Below are 9,473 nucleotides of genomic sequence, written 5' to 3'. Positions count from 1 at the left end.
TTTCTTTATCACATAACACATACATGTGACACATACATAACTGATATTCAAGTATGGTACATACTATAAAATTTCCGCCTAATTGGCGCCCTCACGGGAAAACAGTGATGTTTACGAAAAATTGTATCAAGCAAAAGTTGTTTATTTTTTTATACGAAACATTTTTTACATTTAAACTTTTGTTCTATCTCTAACGGTCTACAAGATGGATCCTACGGACCCAAGACCCAATTGACCTATGATGCTCATTTACTCGATCTCACTTTTTATGTCCATAGTACGCTGTAAAAATTTCAGCTCGATATATTTTTTCGTTATTGAGTTATCGTGTCCACAGACGGACGGACAACCGAAAATGGACTGTGATTCTATGAACACCTTTAGCAAAATTTTGTGCGTGGCATCAATATTTTTAAGCGTTACAAATTGGAACTAAACTTAGTATACCTTGCATATTACATATATGCATGGTATTACAATCATTATTTAACGCTTTATATTTTTTTCATTGCATATTTTTACACACACACACACAAATCGATACCTATTAACCAAAGTCGATAATCGATTCATTGAAATCGTGTTATCCATCCCTATTCATATTGTCGAACAATTTCCAAAGAATGATCACTTTATGAATTTGTCAAGAACATATTTTTGGACTTAAATGAACAATCCCCGTAGGGACTTACAAAAATTGCCGTAGCGGTCAGTTTTTCATGACCACAAGGCGGGGTATTGGTTAAAGTTTTCAACTAGCAATAATCGCACCTCGGTTAGACCTCATTGGTTACGATATCGCCACTGCGCAAAGCTAACGACCACAGAGGAAAGTGTTCTTTATATATACTAACATTCAACATACCATTAGCGAGAGGACTATAGCATTTTAGAATTAACAGTGTAACAACAGCATAGCTGCTAATACGATTCACATGCATGTATAACAAATAATTATACACACATACATGACATGATGCCAAAATAGTGTACTGAATATTAGTATTATTTGGCATTTAATTATAATAAGCCCATTTTTCACAAAAATTAATCTTTTAATATAAAATCGTTCCTTGACCACTCGCTCCCTGTCAACCTCTTTCGCTGCGCCTCCATTACCCCAAATAATGTTTCCGATTTGATAGCGCCCTTCAATCGTTTCGTTCGCTTCGCTCACATACTTTTACACGTTCAATCTATCATATGTATTCGCCTCTTTATTTCCGTTTATTCCGCCCATTTTATCACTTACAATGCCTTTAACTAGGCAGCAATCTTCGAACTTAAGTCTTGGTTTACTTGCGAGACCAAAAATTGTGAAAATTTCACACATTTAATCTTTAATATACATTCCTCCTTTAATTATACATTAGACCCCGTTTAATTTTCTTTACTTTGCCCCTTTCGTAACGTCTACTCGCTCCGGTTATAGTCTAGTAAGAATTTCAGAAAATTGAACTTTTAGAAGTATTTCATATTACTTTTGGAAAAAAGTCTTTTACTCCTATTTCGACCCTGCTGAATCGAAATATGCCGGTTGCCCAGCCGAATTTTCGACCGGAAGTGAGATATTCAAGATGGCGGCCAGATGGTACCGAAAGCCGAAATCAGCGCTGTAACGCTCCCCATTGACTTAGGAAGGTGTTCAAAATGTGCAATAACACGTTTTTGAGCATGATCTCAAAAATACACTTATAAAAATTATAAGTTAGGATTTTTCAAGATGGCGACTAAGATTTCAAAAATTTTGCCAAAAACAAATTTCACTTATGGTATGGAACACCCAGCCACAGTTTTCAAAGGGCAACAGAGATGGCATGGGAAGATGGGCATTTTTCCATTTACTAACCTGAAATTAAAACTAAATATATTAGATACCATTAAATACCGTTTTTACCGCCTTTCATGTAAATATCCAGGGCAATTCACTTGCTAATGGTATATTTTGATGAGCAGCCGAAGCGCATCTGATGTAAGAGGGAGTGACTCTGGTTTTCTTACAGCTTCAAATAAAATAGTTCGGGCTTCATCAGTACTCGCAACGCCAGGATCAACCTGAATAGAAAATTGAATTGTGTATAAAATTGGTTTAAGACGGAGGAAACAAAATTAAAACCATTTTTAACGAACTTTCTACAATTTTATGACAAACGTCTGTACGTTCTTGAGAACGTTCTCATCCAGTGGCGAGCATCCAAGTCCGCTCAGAAGTTTATAATTTTCTTTGTTCTCTGATAGAAATAAAAACTACTCCAGTTCTTCGGCAACGGCTCGAATCGCCAACGGTTAGAATCAGTGATTTTCCTGCGGAAAGATGAATTATTTTGTGATCAAGCTGACTGCTTTATAAAAAGAATTTTAAGTCATGCATTTAAGTATTCAAAAACCAATAGGTCTCGATGACGCTCCCCCAAATCAAGGCAAACCAAACCTTTCTGCGCCTTTTTATACCATGTATATATGAAATATACATAGTAAATTAAGTTTAGTCCCAAGTTTGTAACGCTTAAAAATAATGATGCTAGGAAAAAAATTTTATCATAGGTGTTCATAAAATTACCTAATCCAGTCCATTTCCGGTTGTCCGTCAAATAACTCAAAAACCAAAAAGATATCGAGCTGAAATTTTTACAGCGTACTCAGGACGTAAAAAGTGAGGTGAAGTTCGTAAATGGGCATCATGAGTCAATTGGGTCTCGTAAATCTTGTAAACCCTTAGAGATAGAACAAAAGTTTAAATGTAAAAAATGTTCCTTATCAAAAATTAAACAACTTTTGTTTAAAACATTTTTTCGTAAACATCACTGTTTACCCGTAAGGGCGCCAATTAGGCGAAAATTTTATAATATGTACTATACTTGATTATCAGTTATGTATATATGTATCACATGTTTGTATGTGTTATGTGATAAAGAAATCAACACTGACTATGCATGGCATTTCAACAATTAACTCAGTCAATTGTTTGTTTTCACTTGTTTTTCCAAAAATTAACTTGTATTTCAATAATCAACACTTAAAATGCGAATTTTTTTATCGCATTTGGTATTTTGCACCCCTTGCAACCTGGAGCCTGGCGCCTGCTCCATACATCCACCCTTGGTCCGACGCTGTACGCATATATGCACTTTGAGAACGAAAAACAGCAAGATTTTGGTTCTCTGGTTGCACCGTTATATCTTTAGCAAAAATGTGAAGCCATAAGAAAATGAATTTCCCCAAAACTAACGTTTTACTAAAAATAAAATTAATTAAATATTAAAATGAAATTAATTTCCACAACAAAATTTTTCAATATATAAATTTACTATAGTTTATCGCTTGAAAACTATCTTGATTATGTTTAATATGATTTTTTTCGACATCGAAATTTATATGATTGATTTACCACATTGCATAGTTTTCGGTTACTACAGGTAAAATATAAGTATTTACATTTAGCAAAATTATTATTATAGAAAATTTTATTTACTTTGGCTAATTCTCTCAAATTTGAAATATTCCGATATTTATATGCATCATACATCATAAACCCTTAAATTTCGATTTTCACAAATTTCCTGGAATACAATTTACTAAATTTAATTGAACCGGTAATTTAATGTTTTAAAGTTTATACAAATAATAACGTAAAAATATGTTAAAAATATATCTATCACATGTGTGTAACTAATGAACACAAAGACAAAACTCATATAAGTACGCTCCGTCCAAATTCAATATTTTCAAAATTTTTTTGTATCGATTCGATTTTTCATGAAAAATGAATTGGCAATTATTACAAATATACATTTAGGTAATTTAAATAAGACTATTTTTTAATTTTTAAGAGCATTATTACAAACATTTTTGAATTATATGATCGTATCTAATTATCTGCACTAAAATTAATTTTTTGCTTTTATGGCATTGGGTAACCTTAGACACAGCAGAGAGCGTCTCGTTTTAACTTTTATCTATGTATCTTTTAAAGATTATTCAAATAAAAAGCTTTAATCTGTTCTTATCAGCTTAATATCTGGTACGTCCTGCATTGCGGGACCAGTATATTAAACTGTTTTTTGGAACATGGCGGAGTGTTGGGGCTTGCTCCTCTTCTGCCGCGGGTTGGCCTGGTATTGCAGAGTCACTAGGATCGGCCCAATAACATTAATCAAAAAAATTAATAAAACATTCGTGACAGAAATCGGTATTAGTTTTAATATGAATAACGACTTCGAACAGATAAAATATTATTCTGTAACTCCTCGCTCGATATGTTAAAGTACATAATATGTGGCACATGTTTACACCCCCAAATTAATTATAAGTTTGAAAATATTAAGCTCTTACTTTACTCTAACTTATGGAAATTTACGTGGGCACTATGTCGCAAAAAGTACCATCTGTTAAATAATTAATTAACACAGGTGGTTATATTTTGAAAATTTTCGAGTTTTTATTATTTTTACCCCTACTTATTGAAAATTACATGGGCACTTTGTCGCAACAAGTACCACATGTTCAATAATCAATTAACATACAATGATTGTAATTAAAAAGTTTTCGAGTTTTTACTATTTTTACCTTTACTTATTTCAATATACATGAACAACTATGTCTAAACAAGTATCGCATGTAAAATAATCAATTAACATACACAAATTATTAATTTGAAAATTTTGAAGTTTTTACTATTTTTACCCTTACTTATGGGCATTGGGAAACGTACATTTTTTTATCGAGTTAATTCACCAATTGGTTTTTTTTTCTTCAAATCCGATCGTCTGCCCTACGCGCATCCTCCCATATTAAGGGCTAAGTTTTGTTGGAGGTACTAAGGAAGGTCCTCAGATCGCTTCTCGGCTCTAATGAGCTAAGATCAAAGTGTAGCTAAGACCAAAGTGTATTGTTCAAATTTTAACTATGTATCATTTAAAGATTATTTAAATAAAAAGCTTGTATCTGTTCTTATCAGCTTAATTTTTATTAGTGTAAAAAGTGTATCAATGGATTAAAGCAACAGGGAAATCAACAGTGCCAATAGCATCGAGGCCGAAGCAGTGATTAGTAAATCGACAAGGAAAATGGTAAGTGGGAATAACTGAGTGAGAACAACCACCACCTTAGTTCTCAAAGGCCGCCACTTCTTGTGTGCAGGGGGTGTACACTCTCCTTGAGAGGGTGTACACTCCATACATACAATAATGTTGTACGCTGCCGTCACACGAAAAAGTGGGGTCAGGTCACTAGTAATAGTTTCCTGACCTCGCTCAACCAATCAAAAAATTATTTTTAATTATCACACCGGGATTGGATTGTAAATAACTTCACGGGCCAGGGCATTGCTCTCAAATCATGTCCTCGGCAGACGACGAGGTAGCGGAGGCTGCAGGGACGGTTAACATTACCATCAAGTTTCCGTTCCCTACAGAATTCCGCTGCGAGAAGTGTTGGGTTCATCTGGACACACAAGGTAGTCAGAGTGGTTTTAACACTCGTCTATCAACTTACAAATGCCACTCTGACTATAAATAGCATATCAAACATCACCACGGGATACCGATCTTCACATTCGAATGCGCCGAATGTGGATACCGGTCTGAGTCCCTCAAAATTCTTTAAAAACACTATTTAAGTCATCAACCGGGTGGGGCTCCAGCTACATCTAAAAAAACCGCACCCCGGCAAAGAAAAACACAAAGTACTCAGCCAATCAGCAGCCAACCACTACCACCTAGGTTGGCTGGTACTAGCGATGAGGGCTCTCCGGTACCCAGATCTCAACAATCGCCACCAAGGCGTGTAACACGCGCTAGATCGGTATCCCAATCAGGAGCCGCCTCAAGACAACACCACCCGTCAGCTCCAGGACCATCAACAGCAAGACGCAGAAGACCCAGCACTTCCACCGAATACGTCTTTAACATCCGCCGCAACATCTTAAGTATCATTACCAGCGACAACGATAGTCAGCAACAACCACCCACCAGTCATGCCACACAGCCCCAGCCCCCTAAAACCGATAATGGCACAGAGGCTGTTCGTGGTGCTGCAACTGAAAGGTTGTGTCGCGATGCACCGGCGGAAAACCAAACCGATTACGACCCACCGCCATCAGATAGGTTGGCTGGCATGGACTCTAGTCCACCAGGATCACTACCCGAACCATTCAGCCGAACTCGATCACCAATCGAGCTGAACGATGGCATCAGCGATATGCAACGTAGCCCCCCACCTGTAGTTGCGCCTACTCAAATTCAACCGGACCTTGTCATCAACGATCCCAGTACTGCTTCGGTGGTTGCTGGAACCGATGATGACGAGATTGCAACATCAACTCAACCCACTGACAATCAAGTTCGGTGGCTTGCACTAATTAATAATGCCGCCAGCTGGGATGAATTTGAAGAGGCTGTAGCTACAATTACCGCAGACTTTGCGAGAGGCAGTCTAGGCCATGTGGCCGAACGACCACGACCACCACATCATGCGCAGCAATTACAAAATAGATCTCGGCCTACTAGCAATCGCCCTCGTCGCGCGTAATACAACCCTGCGGACCCGGCGAAGATCCAGAAAATGTACCGCATTAATAAAAAAAAAGCCATGAACAGCATACTGAGTGAACCAGGTAGCTCACCATTCTGTCAGGTCGACACGGAAACGGTCCATGAACATTTCCGTGGAATATTTGCTTATAAGGATCAAGATCGATCACCAACCCCTGAAGAAATCCGGCAAATATTCGGGCCTGATCAAAATGATGGCGGAGATGGAGACGAACGCTTCACGTTCCTACTGGACTCCATCTCAAAAGAATCAGTATGTGCGCGATTGGCCAAAACTTCTAACACCGCACCGGGTAAAGATGGTATAAGGTATTCGTGCCTTAAACGATCCGACCCCGGTAGCATCGTACTTTCTACGATCTTAGATCGTTGTTTCCGTGAGGAAAAAACGCCACTGACTTGGTCTGACTCCCGCACTGTTCTACTATACAAGAAGGGTAACCGTGATGAGTTGTCGAACTGGAGGCCTCTTACTTTGGGAGGGACAATCGCTAAATTATATGCCGGCGTATTAGCCGACCGCATCATCTGTTGGGCGAAGCTCTCCAACAATATCTCTCCAATGCAGAAAGGATTTCTGGAGTATGAGGGATGCTATGAGCATAACTTCATAGTCCAAAGTGCATTGGATGATGTGCGTCGAGATCGCAGACAGATCGCATTGGCGTGGCTTGATCTAGAAAATGCTTTCGGCTCTGTTCCACACGATCATATTCGGCGGGTATTGGAAGAGATGCGGCTGCCCAACAAGATGAAGAGTGTGATAGCTGAGCTTTACTCAAACTCAACAACCACCATCCGCACTAAAGACGGGGAAACCCGCTCAATTCCTATTCGTGCGGGCGTAAAGCAAGGCTGTCCACTCAGTCCTATCATTTTTAATTTAGCGATTGAGCCACTCATAAGGGTGGCCTCTAGATTGGCGACTGAGCATGGTTACAAACTTCATGATCACCACTTTTCAATACTTGCATACGCTGATGACATAGTTCTGCTCGGTAAAGATGCTGCATCCCTAAGAATTCTTTTGGATGCTAAACGATGCCGACGTTGTGGCTATGTCAATGAGACATTGCCGCACGTACTGAATCATTGTACCATCCATTCAGCGGTGTGGCAACGGCGGCATAACGCCGTTCAAGACCGTCTTGCTCGCGGATCGCGTCTACCCCCGGGTGCTGTCTTAAATATCAATGGACAAGTACCCGGTGTACAGAGTACTCTTCGTCCTGATCTGGTGGTCTTGGATGAATCTAGCAAGGAAGTAAAGATCATCGACATTTGCATTCCATTTGAGGGTGCTCCGGATGCTCTAGAGGTTGCTCGGCAGCAAAAGCGAAAAATATAACCAATTTGCTGCTGAGTTAACCACGAAAGGCTACAGAGTCTCATTGGATGCATTTGTCGTTGGTTGGATGATTTTTTTCGACATCGAAATTTATATGATTGATTTACCACATGCATAGTTTTCGGTTACTACAGGTAAAATGAAAGTATTACATTTAGCAAAATTATTATTATAGAAAATTTTATTTACTTTGGCTAATTCTCTCAAATTTGAAATATTCCGATATTTATATGCATCATACATCATAAACCCTTAAATTTCGATTTTCACAAATTTCCTGGAATACAATTTACTAAATTTAATTGAACCGGTAATTTAATGTTTTAAAGTTTATACAAATAATAACGTAAAAATATGTTAAAAATATATCTATCACATGTGTGTAACTAATGAACACAAAGACAAAACTCATATAAGTACGCTCCGTCCAAATTCAATATTTTCAAAATTTTTTTGTATCGATTCGATTTTTCATGAAAAATGAATTGGCAATTATTACAAATATACATTTAGGTAATTTAAATAAGACTATTTTTTAATTTTTAAGAGCATTATTACAAACATTTTTGAATTATATGATCGTATCTAATTATCTGCACTAAAATTAATTTTTTGCTTTTATGGCATTGGGTAACCTTAGTCACAGCAGAGAGCGTCTCGTTTTAACTTTTATTTTTATATTTACCTATCTTATTCTAAACATGTTTTATACGTTATGATTAAGTGTTTTTTGTATGTGCTACATACTCTTATATATGTGTATATATGCCTATCTCAACTAGAGTAACACTGTCTCGTTCTAAAATGTTACAACTTTGTGTGCTATTCGCGGAGTTAGTTTTATGAAATTTAGGGTATATAAGCATGTTTTTTACCGGCAGTAAGTATCGCTTCTCGGCTCTAATGAGCTAAGATCAAAGTGTAGTATCTGTTCTTATCAGCTTAATATCTGGTACGTCCTGCATTGCGGGACCAGTATATTAAACTGTTTTTTGGAACATGGCGGAGTGTTGGGGCTTGCTCCTCTTCTGCCGCGGGTTGGCCTGGTATTGCAGAGTCACTAGGATCGGCCCAATAACATTAATCAAAAAAATTAATAAAACATTCGTGACAGAAATCGGTATTAGTTTTAATATGAATAACGACTTCGAACAGATAAAATATTATTCTGTAACTCCTCGCTCGATATGTTAAAGTACATAATATGTGGCACATGTTTACACCCCCAAATTAATTATAAGTTTGAAAATATTAAGCTCTTACTTTACTCTAACTTATGGAAATTTACGTGGGCACTATGTCGCAAAAAGTACCATCTGTTAAATAATTAATTAACACAGGTGGTTATATTTTGAAAATTTTCGAGTTTTTATTATTTTTACCCCTACTTATTGAAAATTACATGGGCACTTTGTCGCAACAAGTACCACATGTTCAATAATCAATTAACATACAATGATTGTAATTAAAAAGTTTTCGAGTTTTTACTATTTTTACCTTTACTTATTTCAATATACATGAACAACTATGTCTAAACAAGTATCGCATGTAAAATAATCAATTAACATACACAA

General features: G+C 37.1%; 3 non-coding genes across 3 annotated transcripts; 2 read left to right on the top strand and 1 right to left on the bottom strand.

The window, feature by feature from the left end:
• Positions 1–675: 675 nt before the first annotated feature.
• On the bottom strand, positions 676–816 carry LOC123301909. The gene has a single exon (XR_006535465.1). It is a non-coding gene; the product is annotated as a U4 spliceosomal RNA (small nuclear RNA).
• Positions 817–3,960: 3,144 nt separating this feature from the next.
• Positions 3,961–4,149, top strand: LOC123301894. Its single transcript, XR_006535455.1, has one exon. It is a non-coding gene; the product is annotated as a U2 spliceosomal RNA (small nuclear RNA).
• Positions 4,150–8,785: 4,636 nt separating this feature from the next.
• On the top strand, positions 8,786–8,979 carry LOC123301922. The gene has a single exon (XR_006535478.1). It is a non-coding gene; the product is annotated as a U2 spliceosomal RNA (small nuclear RNA).
• The last annotated feature ends 494 nt before the right edge of the window (positions 8,980–9,473 follow it).

The sequence above is a fragment of the Chrysoperla carnea genome, chromosome 5 (genome assembly GCF_905475395.1).
Source record: "Chrysoperla carnea chromosome 5, inChrCarn1.1, whole genome shotgun sequence".
Lineage (NCBI taxonomy): Eukaryota > Metazoa > Arthropoda > Insecta > Neuroptera > Chrysopidae > Chrysoperla > Chrysoperla carnea.
Note: the sequence above shows the minus strand (reverse complement) of the source record. Positions and strands in the feature narration are given on the sequence as shown.